Here is a 24064-nt window from a genome sequence, read left to right as displayed (position 1 = left end):
AAAACCTGGGAAGTAAACAAATAAATATATAGAGTGTTACATTAAAATGTTTCCTGAGCGGAATTTCATCTGTTGATAAAGCCAAGAAAACAGAGGGGATAGAAATTGTGAATTTTACCTTCCTCTGAGCTAAGAAACTGTGCGGGACTCTGAGGCAAGACTAATGCAATCTGAGATTGCTCTGTATTCCATCAGGTTCTTCTGCAAGGCTCTCCCTTGCTGCTGGGCTAGTGAGATAGCTCCCACTAAGCCAAATCCCCATTTGCCTTCGTAGCTGGATGATTTATTTCTATCCTCAGTGGTCCAAGAACTCCTCGCCGTGTTTAACAGCCTCTGCTCCTGGGTTTGGTCCGTACGGTCCGTGTACGAGCGAGGCCAATGTGATGTTCTGAATAGCAACGGGGAGGTGGAGAGGAAGCAACGTGGAAGGGCAAGACCCGCTCAGGCATGAAGACGTGGAGATCATAAGAAGTCATCATAAGAAGTCAGGGGCTGGAGTTCACATCGCCCCCTGCCCAGGGCTGACACGATGGTTAATTCGTGCGAGCCAGTGAGCTCGGCTGTGCTACCAGGGCAATGTTTCCTCAAGGATGACACGTCCCTGTGTAACTCCTGCGGTGCATTCACAGAATCCCAGAATGTCAGGGGTTGAAGGGCCCTGGAAAGCTCATCCAGTGCAATCCCCCATGGAGCAGGAACACCCAGCTGAGGTTCCACAGGAAGGGGTCCAGGCGGGTTTGAATGTCTGCACAGAAGGAGACTCCACAACCTCCCTGGGCAGCCTGGGCCAGGCTCTGACACCCTCACCCCAAACAAGTTGCTTCTCAAATTTAAGTGGAACCTCCTGTGTTCCAGTTTGCACCCATTGCCCCTTGTCCTATCACTGGTTGTAACCCAGAAGAGCCTGGCTCCATCCTCCTGACACTGCCCCTTTCCATATTGATCCCCATGAATGAGTCCCCCCTCAGTCTCCTCTTCTCCAAGCTCCAGACCTTGCAGACCGTTAAACTCCCGCTAATCCGGCTCTACCGACATCCTTACCTGCAGGTCCCTTATTAACGGCAGATTTATTTTCGGGAAGCGGGTTCCCAAGCAGCTTGGAGATTGCTGATCCACGAACTAATGAACCTTCTTATTTATCCCTGGTTCTAGTTTTCCCTCCCAAGTTCTCTGCAACCAACCTGCTATTTGGCGTTGAACAATTAATTTCTCCTTTCTGCCTGCTTTATTTTTGCCTTCTTTTGCCTTTTTTTCCCCCCTATAAACAGGACAGATGGTTTACAAGGACTTTCAGGAACCCTTTGACAACTCCCTCATGAGATGTTATTAAGGGAGCTAAGTAGACATGGGGTGAAAGGTAAAGTATTGTCATAGAAACTATGGAAACCAAGGAGTATGAAGCCATGTGCAATTTTTTTAAAGATGTTTTCAAAGGGAAAGGAAAAATAAATCTATTAAAAAAGCCAGATTCTAAAAAATGGAACCTTTGCATTGGAAAAGTGTTATTTTGCAGGTGTTCTTGTGCATGTTGTATAGACAGGAACGCATATTTGGGGGGTGTCTGCACCCCTATATTTGCACCCTGGAAATCCAAATGGTTATTTCCTTTAAGTCATACATATGAATAAAGGATAAAGAGTTATCAGGAAATCATCTCGGGGGAACTCAAGAGATAATTATCCTAAATTTCCAGAAAAAATACGTGATGATAATGAGGTAATAAATCCCCGAAAATATATTAGAAAGCTTCACAAAACCCGCGTCCGTCACCCCAAACTCCAGCTCGGTCCAAGCGATCGCATCCCAAACGCCTTTTGTATCATTCCCCCAATTCTGGCTGAACCCATCCCCAGCACCAGCTGTGTTTTCCTGCGGATAATCAACGGTGGTTATTGAGGAGCACGTTATCAAGAGCGTGTTTCTGTGCAGCCCTAAGAGAAACCTTTTCTTTAGGGGGAATTTCCCTATCATGGCGATTTTCATCTACTCAATACATAAATTGTAATCTCATACCGACTAAACCATGTTGTATATCAACGGGTTTGACTGATATCTGAGGATATTCTGTCAGTGTGTTTGCCTGTGGATTGTTGTAACCTTCATCTTTTCATCTATTCTTCGTTATTTGGGAGGAGAAATAAACAACAAGACGGCAAGAACTGCGGTCCGTGGGAAATCAATGTATCCTATTTGGCAAGAAAGCTGAAGAGTTGATTTTGGGCTTGATTTTGGTGATGTTTTTAAGGTTTTATTATTATATTATTGTATTTTTTTCAGATCCAGCCCAGAGGTGATGGGTCACAGCTGTAAAGATGAATCTCTATTAGACCTTTATGCGGGTCTAGAACTTAACACCAAGTCTCTTATATTTAAGAGAATTGCGCCGGCCATCTGGTTCATGACTATATCAAGACAGCTTTTCTATATAGGTGTAAAGAAAACTCTCCACTGGAAAGCTCTGAATATCCCGGCGGGGGGATTGCACTGGATGAGCTTTCCAGGTCCCTTCAACCCCTGACACTCTGGGATTCTGTGACTCTGACATCCCAAAGCCATCGCCTTTCCCTACCACAAGAATAATCACTGTTTCTTCTTAGCTACGATTCCCTGAGCTGGAAGCTGCCGATCCCAGCACATCCACGCAAATCCAAGGATTATAACTATACCAGAAAAATAATATCAGCATCCCGAAGGCGTCTGGTCCCACACTTGGGCTCTTGGCTCCGAGGACAGAGATGTCACCTCTCCAGGTCTGTGTCACCCTCCTCATCCACAAGTATTTTCCACTCAAGATCTCAATTGAACTTCTTCCCTTGGTCCTGCATCACTTTCTCATCCCCATATTTCTATGAAATAATTTTCATACGTAGCTACACATTTTTCATTACTGAGTAAACCAGCACGTTCACACTCGTTTCCTGAGCCCAGTCGTGTCACACAATCAAAATAAGACCTTATAAACAAATTTAGCGCCTTTATTTTGGAAATACCAAGCAAAAATAGAAACTTTTTTCCCTATGATACGATTTGGGTGTAAAATTTAATTTGTATTCAAACAAAGGAAGGGAGGAAATTATTGCTGCGAGTCTAATATTTCCTCCCAGAGGAAAGCTATTTCTGCTTGTCGCCTTTATTATTTCCATACGCTTCGTAATTCAAGTATTGCTCCTGCTCATTAAGCTTAAACCTTGATTGATCAGTTATCCTCATTTTAGAAACAATAACGCACGCCGCGGGGCTGATATTAATTGATGTTTTCCTTCAGCAATGAATGATTCGGCACCAATTCTGCGCGCTGGCCCTTCCTGGGTCAAACAAGAGGGAAAAGCCCATTTTGGGATGCCAGGCCCAGGAAAAATGCACCCTTATGGATAACGACACCCGCTCCGGACATCTCGCTTAGGTTTTCATTAATATAGCGCGTTCCTCGTGGGGATGGGGAGCAAATTTGTTGTTTTAGTGATTCCGCGCAACTTATGTTTCATCCTAGAGCCGCAGGCGAGGGCTCAGCTGTTTGGTCCAGCAAAACCCAGCAACCCAGCCCTCTGGGGATGCCACAATTAGTGTCCTGGGCTGGTTGTAGGTGTTTCTATGACCTTTAAAGCGCTCGACGACTTGGTTCCCACTTACTGGAGCAAGCGGCTCCCATCAGACGGCACAAGTTGGTAGCGGGAGCGGCTCGGTTTTCAAAGGGATGGAGCTGAGTGTTTCCATCCTCAACACGGGGCCAATTATACAGCTGGACATCTCGTAAGGACTGCAGGATACCTATGGTTTCAGGCCCTCGTATGACCTCAAGTTATAATTAAGCGCAAACGACGCAGCCAGGGACTATGAGCCAAGCTGGTCCTTGCCAGAGCACCTTGAAGTCAATGCTCCGGTGTTGCAGAGTTATATTTACCTCTGTCATCAAAACTCACCTCCAAAACTGCAGTACAGCAGCGCTTCTCTCTATTAAAAATAAAACAAGGGTGTACAGGATGCAGGAATAAACTTCTGAAGGTCAAAACCTTCATAACCTGTGGGTTTTCTGGACGTACAAGTCCTATTAACGCTAATTGGAAAGCGCAGCGTGGAGTAAACGGCCCGACTTCCATATTTATCTAACAGATTGGAGACATATCAGGCAACTACGTGAGTAATAAATGAGCACGGTGGAAGTTCAGGTGAGGAATTTCTGACCTCCCCGCACCCGGGATAAACAATATAATCAGAGAAATAGCTGAGGACCTTGCGTCCCTCCAAATAACAAGCTGTTCTGACCCCGGGTCTGAGCAAACAGCAGCCCAGGGTGAGGGATTGATGCCACCCGCACACAAAAACCCTCTTGTTTTGCACCGTCTCAGCCATTCCAGACAGAATCTGTCTTTCTGATGTTCAAAGTCGGACCCAGGCCCAGCAGGTTGCGGCTGAAATTAAAACTGGTGCTAAAAAGATGGATCTAGAGAGGATTTTCTTTGGGCTTGAAAGGCGCTTATTTCTTCCTGGTTTAAATTTCAGTGATTTTCGAGGGCAAAAAATATCAGTAAGTAGTTCCATTATGCCGAAATATTCAGTAAGTGTATAGAAATATTTCCTAGCGATACAGGTTTCATGGACAGTTGCAGTAAACTGAAGATTAAATTATTGTCAACAACGCTAATTTTGGGTCTACCCGCTGCCAGACTCTGGGCTTGACGCATCACCCTAAACGACAAGAGAAATGAAAGCTTATGAATCGGCCTCGCAGCTCTGAGGCATCTATGGTTAAATAGAACTTGATTTAAAACTTGTGTTTGGTGTATCAGTGTGATTATCCAAACCTCAGCTACATCCCTTGCTGTCAACTTCCTAATAATTTGCTTTCCAATTCTTGCATTCCCAGAATTGACTGCGAACCCAAGTCGCGCCACCTTGGAGAATTAAGTCACTTCAAAGGTTTGATAGAATTGACTAGAAGTTGCCAACAAGCACAGCTGGCCCCGGTGCGAAACGGCGCGGTTTGCCCACAGGAACGGTTTGCACGCTCACCCCCATGGCGTGGTGGAGGGGTTGCTTTTGCTGCCGTTATAATTCATAAATACGCCATAAAAACCCTCTGTTCCCATCCGTGGGACGCTGCCAGTCATACCCATAATGGCCTCTTGGTTTCTCCTGGCTTCAGTGCACCCGTATCAGAGGGTGCAGATTAATTACTCTGGGGAAGAGCGGCCGGAAAGCGCCTGGTGGAAAAGGACCCTGGGGGCTGAACATGAACCAGAGTGTGCCCAGGTGGCAAAATAAGGAAGAACTTTCTTGCCATCAAAGCTGAGAAGGCTCAGGAACAAGTTCCTAACAGCAGCCACATCGCCAAGAAAGTAATCTCAGGATGGAGCTTGCAGCACCAGTAATTCAAGTTATTTATCCAACCATTAAGACCTACCCAGCCCTAGTTCACATGTCCCAGTATCTTCTACTGCAGCAGGTTAAGAGTGTATTTTATTTCGAGCATTGAATTTCGGAAGGCAGAAATCATTCTCTTACTGCATCGAGCTCTGGCGAGGGTATTCATATCGTGTATTTCAAATATCTGATTTATGAGCAGGAAATAGCGACCTCGCTGCCCTGTCAATATGGTCCCGTAAAATGATTCAAACCACTTAGTTCCATTAATCATCCAGGGAGCAGAGCAGCTCTCTGAACCGCTCGCCATGTAACCACTTAATTAACTCAAATGACAGATATGTGCCAGAAACTGAACCTGGCTCTAAACCCAAGTTTCGGATTCAAGTCCTTTTTCCAAAGGAAGATTTTTGCCTAAGGCGAACGCACGGGAGCCGATAGAACACGGCGGGAGTTGGATGTACACAACCCAACCGCGGCCAGGCTGCCCAGAGCCACTACCAGCTTATTTGCACTGAGCTGCTGATCTATTATCTACACAGAAAATTTGGGTTTCGGTGTCCCAGGATCACCTGTAATAAGTAATAAGGTTGGAGAAAGGCGCCACCACCGAGCAGTGCCGGAGGGCTCCGCTGTGACAGTGGCTTTTCTTACCATATACAAAAGCAAAGCTCCAGGCACCCTGAGAGAAGTCGGATTGATTTCTGTAGCCGCCAAGCGAAGTCCCGCTGTGTTTTTGCAGCAGAAGATGGGTAAAGTCTTTGAAAGAATTCAGCAGCTTGAGCTTTCAACCCACCTCGTCCTATAAAAAGCTGAATTGAGCCCAGGAAATGCCAAACCAAGTGCTGCTCCTTTGGTTAGAAAGGACAAGGTTGCCCAGGGCTTATCTGAAGTGTCACCTTACCTCCAAAGCAGTGGGGGAAACAAAAAGTGGCTTATAAAGGAATCTGCATTTCTTTGGCCAGGTATTTAGATTTAATGTTTTAAGGCATCCGAACCTGCTCAAATGAACCTGCAAATCCTTTGGACATCGTTTATCTCCACATTTAATTTAAACTGCTACCATCAGCCCATCATCAAAAGGCCCGAGGGACGCCGGCCCACAAACTGAATGTGGCCCTAATCCCTTGGAACCAGATGGCACTGATTTACACACCTCATAATCCTTCCAGTTTACCTGGGGGTCTGTGCCAAATGAGACAGAGAAAACTTCATCTCTGCCTGTTTTCCCAAGGCTTTCAGCAACGCCAGTTGCAGATAAATTTAGCTCCTAATATCCCACAATATCGTGTTATCTGATAAAGAATTGTCACACCTACTGCAAACACAGGCGGTGCCGCTCTTCCCCCCATCACCAGACTTGATAAAACAGTTGGGTCACATCCACCGGCCAACGGAGACAGCGATAAGAGCTTTGAGCAAGTCACCTTGAAGCTGATAACAGACTCCTTCGGGTATCGGCTCGGTGCTAACGAGTTGGAACAAACACACGGATGGGCACTGTGGATATGGCTGCCATTGGAGGGCTGTTCGCGCTCAACCTTGGGGTGGGCAACACCGGGACGGAGCCGGCAGGATGGTCATTGCCCCACTCTGCCCTTGACCGGCTGTTTCCAGCTGGACTCACACGTTCAGTGGGAGAGCAGCCGAGCATCACGTGGCAGAAACACTTGCGACTTGACCGAGGAGGAGAGGAATAAGAACAACATAGCCACTCAAAGTCCGGCATATGTATCAAAACACCAGCCCCAAGATGACCCTGCACCAGCACTGGTGTGGCCAGCAGGCCCAGGGCAGCGACCGTCCCTGTGCTGGGACATAGGGAGGACAAAGTGCCAATCCTGGGGGCAGTTTTGGGAGCTCAAAATGGCGGCACCAGGGGCACCAGAATCACCTCAGGGCTCAAAATGGCAGCACCAGAATCACCTGAGGGCTCAAAATGGCGGCACCAGACTCACCTCAGGGCTCAAAATGGAGGCACCAGGAGCACCAGAATCACCTCAGGGCTCAAAATGGCAGCACCAGAATCACCTGAGGGCTCAAAATGGCGGCACCAGACTCACCTCAGGGCTCAAAATGGTGGCCCTGGGGGTACCAGGATCACCTCAGGGCTCAGAATGGTGGCCAGAGGGGTGGTGGGATCACCTCACAAGAAAGGCCTTGAGGCGCTGGAGCGAGTTGAGAGAAGGGAACGGAGCTGGGGAAGGGGCTGGAGCACAAGTGTGATGGAAGCGGCTGAGGGGCCTGGGGTGTTCAGCTGGAGAACAGGAGCTGAGGGGAGACAGGGACACAAAGAAACGGCCTCAGGTTGCGCCAGGGGAGGTTGAGGTTGGATGTGGGGAACAATTTCTTCCCCAAAGGGCTGTGGGGCATTGGAACAGGCTGCCCAGGGCAGTGCTGGAGTCACCATCCCTGGAGGGGTTGAAAATACACACAGATGAGGTTCTCAGGGACGTGGGGTAGTGCAGGGGTGGTTAATGGTTGGACTCAATGATCTTGGAGGTCTCCTCCATCCAGAATCATTTTGATTCTAGGATCACAAAGAAAACCTTGGTACACTTCCTGCCCAGCTCCTCAGCTATTTCACCATGTGTGAATCATGGAAAAAATGAAAATGCATTGCCTACGAGATAACCCCAGGGATGGTGGTTATTGTCAGAGAGTGCAAGGCTCCGGCGTTCCACTCTGCATATCAGACCCCGCCAACACCAGCCACCTGGCGCCACCGTGAATCATCTCCCCCGTTTAGGTGAACCACCTACACATGACTCACAGCGGCTGCTCCAAATCTGCTAAACAGTAAATATCTCCTAAAGACGGTTCTTTCGCCATCATCGGAGGTGTAAAAGTTGCCTTTCCACTCCTCACGCCGAGCACTGTCAGGCGCGGTCATCGTGTTCGCATCCTCCGTCTGGGACGCGGAGCTGCAAGGTGAGACAGTGCTGCTAATGAGTCAAAGCCCGGATTAAAATTAAGGTCTCCTTTAGCAAGGAACCTCATTTAAGCCACATAAAGCATAGCCAGACCCCCCAGCGGCATGATGAACTTATTCAATAAAATAATTGCTTTTGGCAAAACCACCGTAATAACATCACCTGGGTGAAAATGTGTTTATAGAGCCATCTTCATAGGTTACTCCCTTTCTGTCACAAGATAATGGGCCGGGAGAGATCAAGATGCTCAGATTCTGCTCCCTAGGTGGCACAGCCCACACGGCCAGCGGGGACCAGGGATAAATCATGGAATCATTCAGGTTGGAAGAGACCTTCAAAATCATTGAGTGCAGATGTTAATCTAACACTGGCACTACCCCACGTCCCTGAGAACCTCATCTGTGTGTATTTCCAACCCCTCCAGGGCTGGTGACTCCATTGGGCAGCCTGTTCCAATGCCCCACAGCCCTTTGGGGAAGAAATTGTTCCCCAGATCCAACCTCAACCTCCCCTGGCGCAACTTGAGGCCGTTTCTTCTTGTCCTACCAAATGATTTGGGATCAGCCAATATCTCTCTCATGGGAGGAAACCAGTTCCTGTGCAGGGCTGAATTTCCCTATGGAGGAAAATCAACTCTCAGACTGACATGAGAAAAGCTCCGAAGGTTCAACACACCTTGAAAGGAGCAACAGCCACGAGGATGCAAGCACCAAATCATCTGGACCACCTCTCATTTTTTTCACGCCACAGGTACGTTCAGCCCTTGAGCAACGCCACAAAAAAGCATCATTTACCTGCTTTTGCCCCATTTATAGCTCCTCACCAGGCCTCGTGCTGCCTTCGCACAGCATCGTGCCCACACCGCCTCTCAGCCCCATCCTGCTCTCCTCATCCTCTGAGGTTTTCTTCCAACCATCCACGCTCCACGTCTCATTCCTTCTGTTCAGCCAATGCTGACCTTTTACATTGTGGTTCTTTCCTCCTTACTCCTTTTCTTCTTATCGCACGCAACAGAAGGAGGACTCGTTTAGCTCATCTCTCACATTTGAACGCAACCTTCTACCCCACGGCCTTTTCAGAGACTTCCCAATTTGCTTCTCGTTGCTCACCTGTTCTCTCCTCCCTATTGTCTAAGTGAAACACATCCGAAACCATTAGAATATAAATGGAATTAAAAGCTTTTGGGAACTCGCCCCGCAAACAAAGCTCCCTGAATAATCACTGTTATAGCACTGCCAAGGCAAAAAGATATTTCGGAATAGATATAGTTTGGGATTAATGTTGAAATGAGAATACTGCTGCTCTCTCCAAAATAACAACAGAAAATCCCTTAAAACCTTCCCTTTTTTTGTATTTGAACAAAATGTTCCTTCCAAATAAAACAAGAGGTCCAGGGCTTTTTATAAGGGGATTATCCATTTCTTAACCTTATTTAATATAAATGGATGAGAACGGGAAGCATGTTTGAAAACAAAAAGACCAAAGTAAAACTAAAACGCTTCCTTTTTACCATGTAATTAAACAACCTGATTATTTGGTTTGTTTGCAGTCCCTGGTCCCTATGTGTCGCCTGATTAAACCCAAATGGTTTTGGTTGCCCAAGAGCAGCACTTTGTGCTTTGCCATCAACCTCGCGCGTCCCCAACGGCTCCAATATTCAGCCCTTTCTGCCGCAGACGTTTCAGCAGCGCGAAGAGCGCGAGGGTGGAACAAAGAGGGAAAAACAACAAAGAGATTTCTCCCATGGGTCTTGTTCGCCTCACCGAGTTGACAGCTCGCAACACCTGAAATCGGTGCATTGTGAGATTCTTTGAGCAGTTGCTACAACATCATTTCTTTCGACGTTAATCTGACCACCCCCGGGTGGACTCGGTTCCCCGTTAGCACAAAGGAGCGTGGCGTTTGCTAGAAAAACCCGCACGACAAGCAAACCTAGGGAAAAACGGTACAATTCCACCCCAAAACCTGATTGTGAAAGAGCAAATAAACATTACGCTATGATATAGAAACCTTCTAGTTCTGTTCCTCTCCATTACGTTGTTAGCAGAAAGCAGCACCAAACAGGCCAAGCTGAAAAAGCCCTTTACACCCTCCACGTTGTTCAAGGAAAGCTGGTTAGCGGCGGCTCAAATATCCTTGGTGAATCGCTATTTTGTATTAATACCTGAGAATATCGCGATGGTTGAGGGGTTTCGAATGAAGAAGTTGAACTGCTTGGGAAGCAACTTTTATGGTATACAAAAATGGTAAGAGTACAGTATTAAACACAACAAAACTCATACATGGTACCAAAACGAGCACGACATGCGCTAATATGATCCTAAACTACCTGCTTCACCCTGTATCAAAATAAATGTTTCTTATACCTTTCCCAGAATAGCTGCTCACAGATTAGATGTGGATGTGAAGGAAGATCGTTAGCCACTCAAAATAATTTAATAAGAAGGACAACGAAGGTTTTAATATTTCATCTAACAGGCACATAAGAAAACACTAATTACACTGCAGAAGCCTCTTATTGCACTATCTAAACCGTTTTTCAGCATTAATCAAAGGAAGGGGGTTGTGGTTAATAAACAGCGTACACGGAGGCACCGGCGGCCCGCTGGAGAAATATTGACACCCTTTGTCAAGCAACGATGAGAGGAAGATGAAGAGGCTTTTAGAAAGAGTATCGACCCGTCGGGATCACCGCCTTTGCGAAGGGCTGGCCGGCCTTACCTTTAGCGACTACATCCAGAAAATGTGTCTAAAAAATGCAGCTCGGTGTTTTTCCCAGGCTGGACGGTGCCTGTGCCACACAGATGAGGTGGGAGTGATGGCTGGAGACCTCGTCCTTGCACCCACACATGCGTGAAAATTCACTCATGCCCCCATTCAGAGACCTGGACAGGGAAAATTGAATGAAATAGAACAAGGGCAAGTGTAGAGTCTTGAATGTGGGCAGGAACAACCCCAGGTTCCATTGTAAGTTGGGGAATGAGCTGTTGGAGAGCAGTGAAAAGGGAGCTGGGGGTCCTGGGGCCAGCAGGGTGAGCATGAGCCAGCACTGGGCCCTTGTGGCCAGGAAGGCCAATGGTACCTGGGGTGGGTTAGAAGGGGGTGGTCAGTAGGTCAGAGAGGTTCTCCTGCCCCTCTGCTCTGCCCTGGGGAGACCACACCTGGAATCTTGTGTCCAGTTGTGGCCCCTCAGCTCCAGAAGGACAGGGAACTGCTGGAGAGAGTCCAGCGCAGCCACCAAGATGCTGAAGGGAGTGGAGCATCTCCTGTGTGAGGAAAGGCTGAGGGAGCTGGGGCTCTGGAGCTGGACAAGAGGAGACTGAGGGGGGACTCATTCATGGGGATCAATATGGAAAGGGGCAGTGTCAGGAGGATGGAGCCAGGCTCTTCTGGGTGACAACCAATGATAGGACAAGGGGCAATGGGTACAAACTGGAACAGAAAAGGTTCCACTTAAATTTGATAAGAAACTTGTTTGGGGTGAGGGTGTCAGAGCCTGGCCCAGGCTGCCCAGGGAGGCTGTGGAGTCTCCTTCTCTGCAGACATTCAAACCCGCCTGGACACCTTCCTGTGGAACCTCAGCTGGGTGTTCCTGCTCCATGGGGGGATTGCACTGGATGAGCTTTCCAGGGCCCTTCAACCCCTGACACTCTGGGATTCACATTTTACGATGGGTCAATCCCAAGCCGCTCCAGTGGCCACAGGGCTGATGCTCCTCCTCTCCTACCATGAGCAACTGGGGCTCTCCAAGCTCCGCACAACCAGTAGCTTCATTTTTCGATACTCCATGTACAAGTTTGACAGCATTTATCCGGAAAGTCAGCTCCTCCACTGAGAAATTGCTTTCTCTGTCTGGACATTCATTTCTCTTCCACTCCCAGCAAAGGAGAACTATTTATTTATTGGTCCCTTGAGCAATTTTTACATTACGTTTGCCATTGTTCGACAAAAATAAAACTCATATTTGATTCCAGCGGTAGCCAGACTACAGTTGTCCTATTACAGCAATGTTATTTACTATCATCTACATAAGCCTGAATTTCCAGAGCCTTAAAAACAGATAGAAAGATATCACTTGCAATTGTGTAAAAGCCACGTAGCCCTAATGTTCTTTAACTGGGATATAAGTGTCTAGTATTTGCCTTCCACCATTTTTGGAGAGCATACCTGAGAGTGAGGCTTTTCTTCACTAATATAGATATTGAAAAGCTGTTTGGCTTCACCGCTGGCCCTTTCAAAAGTCTCTTAGTGCTTTCCAAAAATAAACAGGTCCCACGCTAAATTGGTGCTGCTGAGATCAACGGTGGGCAGGAGTCAGTACAAATCACTAAAGCTGTAAACAGAAGACCATATATTGACACTCTTCATTCAATACTTGCATGGCCTGGCTCAAGACCATACATTTTTTGGGCATTTCTTTGACAAAGGGTCCTTTAGAGCAAGTGTTATTCATTCCCCAGCACAGAGCTGTCTCTCAATTGCTCCCCAAATAAAGATGCATTCGAGACTGTCAGGAGAGTAAGGATATTTGAATTAGTCATTCCCTCTCTATTTGGGTTCTCCCACTTGTACAGATGTGCTCCAAGCTCTCTTCTTCCTCTCCACCTGAAGCACCAGTGAGAGCCAGACGCACTCCATATCCCTATAGAACTCAGAATTAAACACGGATTATTGCACAGGAGCCTGGAGTGGTGAAAAACACAGCAGTCTGAGGAGCAGCCTCTTAGACCAAGAGCAACAATCATCTACAAGCAGCAAGTGGAAATGTGATGTAAAGGATCTTACGGCACAGCATGATGATACACACTTCAATCCAACACTTAACACTTGTATCAGAAACACCTGCTCATCCAACAGCTTCACTCCATCTCAGGCTAAAACCTCCATCCTGCTCTGTGCTGAAGCCACCAAGACCAGGAGCTTCTTGGCCAAGATGCCACAAGCAACCTCAGCAGAGGTCAAAGTGCCTCAAAGCATGTGAAAAAGGACAAATATATATATATATGTGCAGCTGGGAGCAGGAAAAAGCTTTCAGCTGGAGGTGGGGATCATCTACCTTGATTTTCCTATGGCTGCTGCAATTTGTGGCCATGGCCAAGTCAACAAAGTATGGTGGGAACCTCACTTGCTGCCAGGGCTTTGCTGGGTTTCTATCTTCTCCGCCAGGTCCACCAGTGCTAAGATTGGCTCACAACGCTCCCCCACGCGCTAATTAATTAGAGAATCCCTGCTGCTTCGGCCTTGCCTGGGGAAAAAGGGTAAGGAGTGATGAGAAGCTTGTCAGTGCCAAACCTAATGTCCAAGCTGGGCTCAGAGTGGGGAAGAAGGGGGATGAGCAGAACAAAACAACAACCTGTGTCAAAACAGCAATAAAAATCATGGAAAAAGCACAAAACGGCATGGTTAAGGAAGCATCTTCCAACATCCCACTCTATCCAAGGAGACAAAGCATCTCCCATCCCATCGGAGCTGGAGAAGAGCTTGACTGGGATGAGTTTTGGAGGAAAGCCCCAAGGGAAAATAATTCTGTCCCCAGGGGAAACATCCTGCTCTGATTTTTGTGGTGCTTGGCTTCAGTGTTGGTAGAGTTGCCATGGGTTTGGTTTGGGACTGATTGCTGCTGCTTCCAAGTCCCAGCTCCCAGATGGGTTATTTAATTATGTGAAGAGATGGGTGTAATCCCCAGCATCTCCAAGTCCACGGACGTGGACAAAAGCTGAAGACACGGTGGTTTGTTACACCCAGACCCCACAGTACGCCCAACCGTGTTATTAAAACCCACGCTGAAGACTTCCCTGGTTTTCTCTATCACTTCTTCACAGCCTGAGACATTATTTATCACAGCTCAAAGAACAATGCCAACATCTAAAGCTTTTGCTGGCTGTTTTGCTGCTGTGTTACAAGCAGGCTTCGCACTTTTTCTTCCCAGTGCCTTCCTCTCAGCGAGCAAATTGAATTTTGAAGCCTGGAGAAACGACCTTCCTCCTCTTCCATAAATAGCAGAGACAATTCACACAGGCTTGCAGCGATATCCATTTCCTCGCTCCAAACCGTGAACGTCTCAAATGCAACGTGGATGCTTTGCCTCTCGCACACCCCCAAAATACCATCGTTTCCCTTGGGCTGCTCAGGGTCGGGTTATAAAACTACCCCAAAAACCTACATTGAATGATCAGTGCCACAAGGTTTTCATTCTGTCTGGAGCTCCACGGCGCTGAAACAGTGAAGAGGCTTTTAAGCATTCTCAAGCACCCACGTCAGCGTACTTTCACGTCCTTCAGCTTCTCGCTGGGTAAAACGGCCGCTGCTAATGAGAAGCAGGGCTCCTGCTTTCCTCAAATGGCCTAACGAGCTCTTCACAATCTCTCAAGCTCCTGGAGACACCCACCCTCCGCCTGGAGACCATTTCCAGCTCTTAGAATCACAGAATCGCTTTGGTTGGAAGAGACGCTCGAGTCCAACCATTAACCCACCCCATGTCCCCGCCAACCTCATCTGTGTGTATTTCCAACCCCTCCAGGGATGGTGACTCCAGCACTGCCCTGGGCAGCCTGTTCCAATGCCCCACAGCCCTTTGGGCAACAAATTGTTCCCCAGATCCAACCTCAACCTCTTCTCCAACTCTTTACCTTGCTGCCTTCACGTTGCCGGTGCGCCTTTCTTCTCCCCGCTCTTATTTTCCAGCTCAATCTCCACCTCCTTTGCACAGATTGAATTTGTCTCACAACCCATTTGCAACACGGCAGAGTTGGGAAGCTCTTCCTTTAGTATCATTTTGATGGAGTGCTCGCTGAAAGGGGTGAGGGTTGGATGGAGCCAGCGCCTGGCAGCGCACACAAAGGCAAGAAATCAGCACATCGAACCCATTGGGAGCTTTAGCGACATCCCACAAGATGTAGCACCTGTATTATCTTCATTTTTTCACTCCCACAAGCCCATATTTACTCACTAAAAGCTCCCCTTTTATCCTGACTCTGGAAGCCTCTGATTATTTCTTGCTGACAAGAAACACGAGCGTCGCCTGGGTCCTACACCGAGAGGCGGAACAGCTGGAGAGGAAGCGATTTTTCTTCATAATCACTAAAGTTTTGTCAAGATCGGGCCTGGAAATTGCCAGATTGTAATCGATAAACTGCAAAGGGAAACGAGAACTATTTTAAGATGCTGCTTTTTTTCTAAAGGCACGAAAACACAGCAAGTAGAGATCCGAAAAGCATCGCTCGGGAGAGCAGACAAACCGCACCAGGATGGGAAGGAGTGACAGGAACAGCTTCGGGTAATTTTAGATTCATGTAGCAGATCAATAAGTAAACCTGGTTCGCAACCGGAGGTGATTTGTGGGTAGGAAAAGAAAATGGTGATAATAGAAATATAGGAGAGGTAGGAAAGGAAGGGCTGTCACGTAAAATCCCACTCAAAAGTTACCATTGGGGAACAAAACCAAGACAATTCCCCCGACCCACACGTGAGGCTCAAATCAGCCTAACCGAGACGTAGAAATACTCAGAGGTGCATCTCGCTCCATTTAATGCTTTTATGAAATGTTTCAACTGGGTATTTCCCATTAAAACTCATCATTTAATAGGTGCACAAATCTCTTTTATGAAGTAACTTTGTGTCTGGCCAGTACCGTTCAAGTTTGACCATTTTTGGTGGGTCACAGAAAGCTGAGCTGCGCAAGGACTTACTAGGTGGTTATCATTAAATAATTAACCCTTCTAATTTAGCTACTTTCAGGTTACTTTTTCTACGTATTTAATACCAAATAACATTCCGATAAATGTCTGGAGGGCTGTGAGGAAAACTCAGCCTCTTGTGGAGGGTGTGGGGATGCTCGAGGGTGACGCTGATGGATGGAGGAGACGGAGATTTGGGAACTACTGAGTCGTTCAAAGGACATTTCCTAACGTTCCCATGAGTTCAGACATCGTCACCCCAATTTTTCTGGCTTATAATCACATATATCCAAAGATACCTTTACCTCCTTGACCATTTCCACCTGCACGTTGAAACAGCCAAGGTAATAACGCATTTCCCTTCCATGTCTTTGGCCAAAGGCCAACGACTCCAGCCCCCAAAACTTCCAACACCCCACATCATAAATCTTATGGGCTTTATTGACTTGATTTTGTTGGCTGGCAAACTTCTCAACTTCATAATAAAAAGCTGAGTGAGGGTTTTCTAATTCCTAAATGGCTTGCTAGGGAAAAGACAAGGTACTTTCTAAGTAATATCCTGCAGAACTACAGCCTCTAAAGGTATAAAAACCACCACTGTAATAACGGTGCCGATACTCATCAAAAATTACACCAGATATTCTGTTTTGCACCGACAATATTGCACCACACACCTCACAAGTCCTTATAACCACATTGCAGCGAAGTTGCTGGTAAGTCCACAGCTCCTGAATGGCGAGTTACTCGAATTAAAATGAACAAAACAAAGCGCTTGCATTACCTCAAATCCATTTGTCAAATTAACAACCTGGAGAAACGCGTTAAAGTTCCCTTCCTATTTTTTTTTTTCAAGCCATTAAGAGTCAAAATTCAGTTGGAAAAATAATTACACCAAGGTCACGCTGAACAGAAATTCTCCCTGCAAAAAATCAAGTGTTTTCCTACTTGTTTCTGAGCAGACAAAACAGATGTTACGATGGTTCATCTCTCCTGGAAGATTAATTTGAATTACCGGATGACCTGATGCCACAACAACTATTTCCCTCACAGGCTTCAGCACATCCATCCTCATATCCTTGCGAGGTAGGAAAGAGTGATTATCTTCATTTTACTGATGAGAAAACAAGATACGAGGATATTGAGGGATTTACCTGAGGTCACGGAGGAGAAGCAGAAAGACAGGGCCTGAAATTCTAAGGTTTTTGGGTGGATGAGTGGGTCAGGCTGAGATGTAGGCATCTATAGGGGTTTTTTCACCCATTTAAACAACGAAGTATTTGCTGCTGCTTTGGGAGGCAGTCGGCATCGGTTGCTCCATGGAGACGTCATTTTCTCACTTGTTTTTGCTTTAGAGTTTTTATCCCCATGATACCACTTCAAGTAGAAAGAAATGGGAGGGAGGACAGGAGGACCGAGCTGAGAAAACGAACGAACATCAAGACTCCAAAGGAAAATGTTCATGTTTTACACTGAAAACAAGAATCAGGCCCTGAAAGCATGTGGATGATAAATCACAGAATCGTTTTGGCTGGAAAAGACCTTTAAGATCGAGTCCACACTGCCTAGACCAAGCCCACCTCTAAACCATGTCCCTAAGAACCTCAACTACACATCTCCAACCACCCAAAGGAAACTTAATTTAATATATAACATTCAAACATTGAACCAAGCACTCTCTCAGGGTCCACATAATCGGATATTGAGCATCCAACCACGACTGATTTCAGATACTTGAGAAGATGCAAGATCATAGAATTACTTTGATTGGAAGAAACCCCCAAAGTCATTGAATCCAATCATAACCCAACACCAGCAATAAACCACGGCCCTAAGAACCTCAACGTTGTCGTTTCTTCCGGACCTCCACACACGATGGGGTGGCCTTCAGCACCCATGGGTCCACCAGCCACTTGGTTGCTGCAAAGGACAAGATCCTGCAAAGATTTTAGCTGAATATCTTTTTAACCTTGGAGACGAACACAAGGTTTAAACGTGGACAAACTGATTGAGTCCTGTGTTTTATTCACCCATCTCGTTCACAGATTCGTAGCCTATGAAGCACGTTCCTCCCGCAACCGCCAGCTCGGCGCTCGCGCCATCACTTATTCCCGTACCTTTTCAAACCTGACATCAAACAGAACTCACGGTGCTGTTATCAACACAAATGCTAACTGGCTAAATAACCCCCCTAGAGAGACGTGCATATGGCTTCACAAAGATATAGATCTCAACTTCCAAAATACGCGTTAGCAGACTTTACCTTCAATCGCTCTTGCAACTCCACTAATTAGAAAATGAAACGACGAACGGGGGGGAAACGCTGAGCAGATTTTGTCGGCGTTTGGCAGGATTTTCGTATCAAGTGACAGAAGTGTGCCCGTTCCTCTGACAAACCAGCACAAACCTGCATCATTGTATCCGGCACGAACAGATGTCATTCAAGAGTTTGACTACATAAATATTGCAAGCGTTACTGCAAAACGTTATGAACTCCGTTGAAGTGTTATGCTCAGTACATTCATCTGTGCTCACAATTAAGAAATATGGTCGATAAACCACGTAGAAACAATTAAAACAACAAACTTATTTAGGATGAAGCTAAAATAATAATAATAAAATCTCATCTATGCAGTGATGTCTTTCTGTGCATAATAAACCCATGGGTATGCAGGGTAAGCATTTTGCAAAATGTTTGACTTTGGTTTGTATTGGATGACTATGGAGAATTCCTAAGCCCCAGGCTGGGTGTAAAGCTGAGTCCTTTTAGACCCAGCTTAGTGGCTGCCCAGAGACCCAAGCCAAGGTGCCACAACATGGGCGATGGAGCTAAATGGCCTTTTTTCCAGTAAAATGTATCTGGTCTAAGGACTCTTGTTCATCAAAACCAAAATCAGTCCTTGCCAAGAGCCGTTTTCAGCAAGTTCCTGGTAAAAAAGCTTTAAAACAGCGAAAAAACGCTTTTGCAGTATCCTTCAAATGAAATACTGGTTTTCACTTTGTGGTGTTCAAATTGATTGAAGAGAAACAGCCCAAATAACACACGTGGATGTCGTCTTCAGATTAAATTGCCACTTCACACAAAACTACTTCTTTCCGTACTTACCGCAGGAAAACATTCACAACTCCAACATTGGCAGGAACAGAAAGATTGTTCTTTACCTTCTACTGTTGTACTGATAACGCTTTTTCTCTTCAAAGCCACCTGAGATAACAGCTTCGTGCAGTGCAGCATCTGCTGTTCTAGACAACTTCCAAACCTCAAACATTAAAGACTTATTTGTGGCCATAACTCTTGTCCACGGACTATTCTGGGGCTTTCAATCCCATAGAAATCCCTCCGGTCCCCAGCTCTGAGAGCTAAATTTTAAATATTCTATTCTCAAGCCAGTACTGCTGCCTCACTTTGCAATGGGAAACTGGACACAGAGGCCACCTCTACCCTAAAATATTGACATATTTAGCTAAAAACACTAATCAGCTCCCTTCAGTGCAAGAATCTGAAATAAACCCCAGACATGACATTACCAGATCATCCTTCTTTCTTCTTCTGTGCGATGTCATTCCCCTGACGTCATGTTGTGATCTCGCATGGTTTTCTGGAGAAGGTGGTCTTGATCCTCAGTTGAGCATCACTTGGGCTTTACCCTGATGAGTGGTCACAGCATCCTCCATAGAATCACAGATGGTTTGGGTTGAAGGGACCTTCCCAGCTCCCCCAGTGCCCCCCCTGCCATGAGCAGGGACATCTTCACCAGCTCAGGTTGCTCAGAGCCCCGTCCAGCCTGGCCTGGGATGTCTCCAGGGATGGTTCAGCCACCACCTCTCTGCCCAACCTGGGCCAGGCTCTCACCACCTTCAGGGCCAACAATTTCATCCTCATGTCCAGCCTCAATCTCCCTCCTTTAGTTTCAAACCATCACCTCTCGTCCTATCAAAACAGGCCCTGCTGAACAGTCTGTCCCCATCTTTAAGTCCGGAAAGGCCACAATAAGGTCTCCCCAGAGCTTCTCTTCTCCAGCTGAACACCCCGACTCTCTCAGCCCATCCTCCCAGCAGAGCTGTTCCAGCCTCGGATCATTCCTGTTGCTCCTCATGTCCACGTCTGTCCTGTGCTGAGGACGGAGAACTCCAGGTTGGGTCTCACCAGATGGGCATCAACCCTCACGTTGGACATCTGGAAGAGATGCCACCAAAACCATGCTCTTCTCCAGAGGGTGGTGGCACTGCAGACTATGTCCCCTTCAGAAAAAAAAAAAAAACACACAGACAAAAATTAACTTTTAAACAATTTTGCAAGCTTGAGGGGCCTGTGGTGACATTTCCCATCCTTCGAAACAAATTCCTTGCATGGGAAGAGGAGTAAAGGGATTAGGGAGGGAAATGTCACCATCTGAGCTCGTCTTGGGCCGCGGTGCGAGGAGGCAGCTGAGGCTCTGCTGAATATTTAGCGCCTATTTGCGGCGCGCTGGGTTGAATATATCATCAACACATTACATTCAGCACCGGCACCGGGCGGGCACAGCCAGGCAAAAGGCTCAAAAAAAGCCTTTTGTGGATTTAAAGCTTTAAAACATGATGTCTATGAAAAACTGTAGATTAACTGCAATCCGAATGTGGACACGCTCGCTTAAACATCTCGGAGAAACTTAATCAAGGGAGTTTAAACCTTTAGTGCAATTCATGCATCCAATGTTTCGCCCTCCCAGGAAATCCATGGATGATTTATTTGCTGTTTGTTAAAATGATAGAAATTAACGCTAAAGTAATTTTATATTGTAGATAGGTAGAAGATATATGAACGTTACAGGAGAAATGTAGCCTTCTAAAGAGGAATTAATTTAATAGGAAGGAAAAAACACGCAGATACAAAAATAAGGTGAACGCTGAGATTTTTCAGTCCGCAGAATATTTCAAGTTGAGTGTCTTCCCATACAAACAAATTGGGTTTTTTAGGTAAATAAACTAAACCTGGGAATGATTTATACTGATCTATTTCTCCAGGGGTGATGCTAATGGGGGTCTCTGCCCACCTCCACATTTATTCTGACACCCACCATGAATTAGGAATAAAAGCATCTTAGCCTTGGTGACACCCGTTCAACCGAGCGACTCACCTGCACCCTCGGGGTGACGAGGACGCACCGAGGTCCCTGTCCTTCATCGTTGTTATTATGAACGCTCGCTGTCATATAGTAAAATAATCACTAGTGTTCATAATGATCTCAATAATAGAGCACCGCTCATGCTGTTCGTTAACTGTTATTAATTATTAACAGTCACCAAGTGCCGCATTCGCTCAGCTCCCATTTTCCCCACAGCCCAGAGCAAAACCAAAACTGTTGTGATTTATGTCGGTGAATTGAGCAGCTTGTACAGACTTGATTTGACTGCGCTATAAATCAACTCCTGAGCGTTCTGTTCAGGAATGAACTCCTCGTTAACAGAATAAATATGTATTAGCGGATCAGACGTGGATAAGTTGTTCGGCGCCTTGCTCGCAGGGTATGATTCACATTGCTGCCCATAGGTTGGCTGCGTTTGTTCCTCTCGCACGCCGGTCACCATTTTCACCTCCTGCTTTTCTTGGGGGGCTTTGGGGGAGCAAAGCTGGTGGCAAGAGGACAGGGGTGGCACGGGGGACACGGCAAACCCATCTCTCACCATCTGCAATCACCCTTTTCCTTCATACTGAGAGACAACAGAAGAGTTGATGTGTAGACTCTGCAGATCCACCTCCAAACTGACGTCTGCAAGCGCCAGAATTACAAGGTATAAGGCGTTTCTAATTCTAACTTCATCATATTATTCCAAAAATTAATAGAGATGGTTTTAATTGCTGCTGCTTCATTTCAGTCCCCCTAAATTACTTTTAAGTGATTTTTGTAAGGCTACTAACTCGTGGAGATGGGCAGACGTGGAGACACGGATGGTTGGAGGTCTGATGGTGCCCCAGGGAGGCAATCGACACAGCTGGGCTCCTTCAACTCATCTTCTCATCTTGGTGGCCCAAGACCCTTCTCCTGGGATGACAAAGCAGCTGGAAAGTCAACAAGGTCTCAGAGGGGGCACAACAGTCATGGATGGGGCCAACTCTGGACAAAATTGGTCAAAAGCCACAATTTTCCGAGGAGGAGAAACTCTGCCTTCACAATGAGCTTTTGCTTCCTTCAAGCTGGTTTGGTTTTGCTTCTTTGAAGCACTTGGACACCTTCCCATCTCCATAGAAAACACCTCCGAGATCTTTAAAATCGCAGCACGTCGGCTGCCGCACCTGCAAAGTAACAAGATATTAGATGCAGAATTTCAGCAGATGATGCTCTAAGAGGAACCCCAGCGTGAATCAGCAAGAACACGTGTTTTCCATGATAACAACTTAAACGAGTCTTTAATCTTCCACACACACACAAAAGTCAAGCGACTCCCAGCCCTATCCATGCCGCAGAACAGCATTGGAAGAGCCGGCCTAAACTAACAAGCCAGAGAAATCCAATGCATGTTTTAAAATGTAATAATGAATTGAGTTCTCTCGTTTCATTTTCTCCAAATAAAGGGGAAAATTGTACATGGCAACTATGAAATCAAATATTGACTGTTCATTTTCTAGAAAATGGGCATTTCTTCTGTTTGTCACAAAGGATCTGGGGACCGCATCCCCATCCAGGGATGCCACTCAAACTGTAGGAAAAGTCTATACCTGACTATTCTCATAAAATAAACAGCTATTAACTGGTTTGAGGGAACAAACCAGGACAAAACGCTTGTATTTAGCCAGTTTTTGATTTGAAGCACCTTTAATTTTAAGCAAAGTGTGATGGGTGATACAACAACGCAAGGTTGGACCTCAAGGATGCGCAGAGGCCAAAATGCACTGAGCACGTTGGCGTCTGTCTCCACCTTCTTTTGTGGGGGAAGACAGTGAATCCCCCGTGGATTCCTCTATAATATCCCCAACAGACTCTAAAGAAAATCAGATTTACCAAGCTCTTTGCGTGCGATGTATCCTTTTCCTTCCCCTCCTGAAGGCCGTTCGGCGGCCTTTGCTTTTCTTGAGGTTCTTGGCACAACGAGGAGAGGGGTCAGCGAGTTAACGAATGAGCCGTGTTCCACCTGGACAAGCCATCAAAAAGCTCATTTGACTTCATTGTGTTGTAACCTTCCCTCTACAACTTGATCCGCGCCTCAATGATGGAAAGCACCGCTCCGATTCATAAAATATCTTACCGGGAGTAAAACTGATCTAATAGACCTATTTCTCATTAAAAAGGTCAATGCGGTGAACGTCGGATGCTGTATAACTGTCTGATTCAATTTAGCAGGTCAGGCTTCACTAATCCAATGCTCTGATTGGTCTGAATTCATTTCTGCTGGGGAAAAAAAGGAAGAAAAGAAGCAATTTTCCAACAAACTGTCAGGATTATATACTCTAGCCCTATATTTTCACAAGGCATCACCAGCACGTTCATCAAAATAAATCCACCCGTTCCGCAAGACCGAGCAAAAGTTTCACGTTCAGAATTAATGCTCAGAATTGATAAACAAGATGTAAATCCCACCACGAATTGAAATGCAGCTTTTTCTCAGCCAGAAGCAGCAAAAACCTTGGGAAGAAATAGATCCAAGCGTTGGGATTTGAAGCAGCGGATCATGTTTTGAAATGCGGTGTTGGGTGGTAGAGCAGCATCTCCCATCCAGCACGGGGGAGTTTTAAGCGCTCTTGGTTTATTTCTTATCTAAAATGCGGAAGCTTTTAATGGTTTGGGGGATTTGCTTTTAATTCATGGTTTCTGTGGGTTTTTTGGATGGGTTTGGATCTGCTTTTCCATTTAGTGTCCAGGGAGGATCTGACAGAACATCCTCATCCATTCCCCATTATAAGGAATGGGAATTTCTAATAGGAGCAATAGGAGCAATAGGAGCAATAGGAGCAATAGGAGCAATAGGAGCAATAGGAGCAATAGGAGCAATAGGAGCAATAGGAGCAATAGGAGCAATAGGAGCAATAGGAGCAATAGGAGCAATAGGAGCAATAGGAGCAATAGGAGCAATAGGAGCAATAGGAGCAATAGGAGCAATAGGAGCAATGTATTAGTGGGG

General features: G+C 46.3%; 1 protein-coding gene across 9 annotated transcripts in view; it reads right to left on the bottom strand.

The window, feature by feature from the left end:
* The window catches only part of LOC136114600 (netrin receptor DCC), a 361710-nt gene that overhangs the window by 310453 nt on the left and 27193 nt on the right, over positions 1–24064 (bottom strand). For 8 of the 9 annotated variants that reach the window (XM_071801689.1, XM_071801688.1, XM_071801697.1 and 5 more), the window contains 4 exons: positions 23192–23331; positions 22948–23077; positions 21085–22241; positions 19496–20209 (listed from right to left, as the gene is read on the bottom strand). The gene's annotated coding sequence lies outside the window, so the exon portion shown is untranslated. Of the gene's footprint in view, positions 1–19495; positions 20210–21084; positions 22242–22947; positions 23078–23191; positions 23335–24064 lie in introns of all 9 variants that reach the window. The other variant, XM_071801690.1, reaches the window with a different exon arrangement.

This window comes from Patagioenas fasciata, chromosome W (assembly GCF_037038585.1).
Source record: "Patagioenas fasciata isolate bPatFas1 chromosome W, bPatFas1.hap1, whole genome shotgun sequence".
Taxonomy (NCBI): domain Eukaryota; kingdom Metazoa; phylum Chordata; class Aves; order Columbiformes; family Columbidae; genus Patagioenas; species Patagioenas fasciata.
Note: the sequence above shows the minus strand (reverse complement) of the source record. Positions and strands in the feature narration are given on the sequence as shown.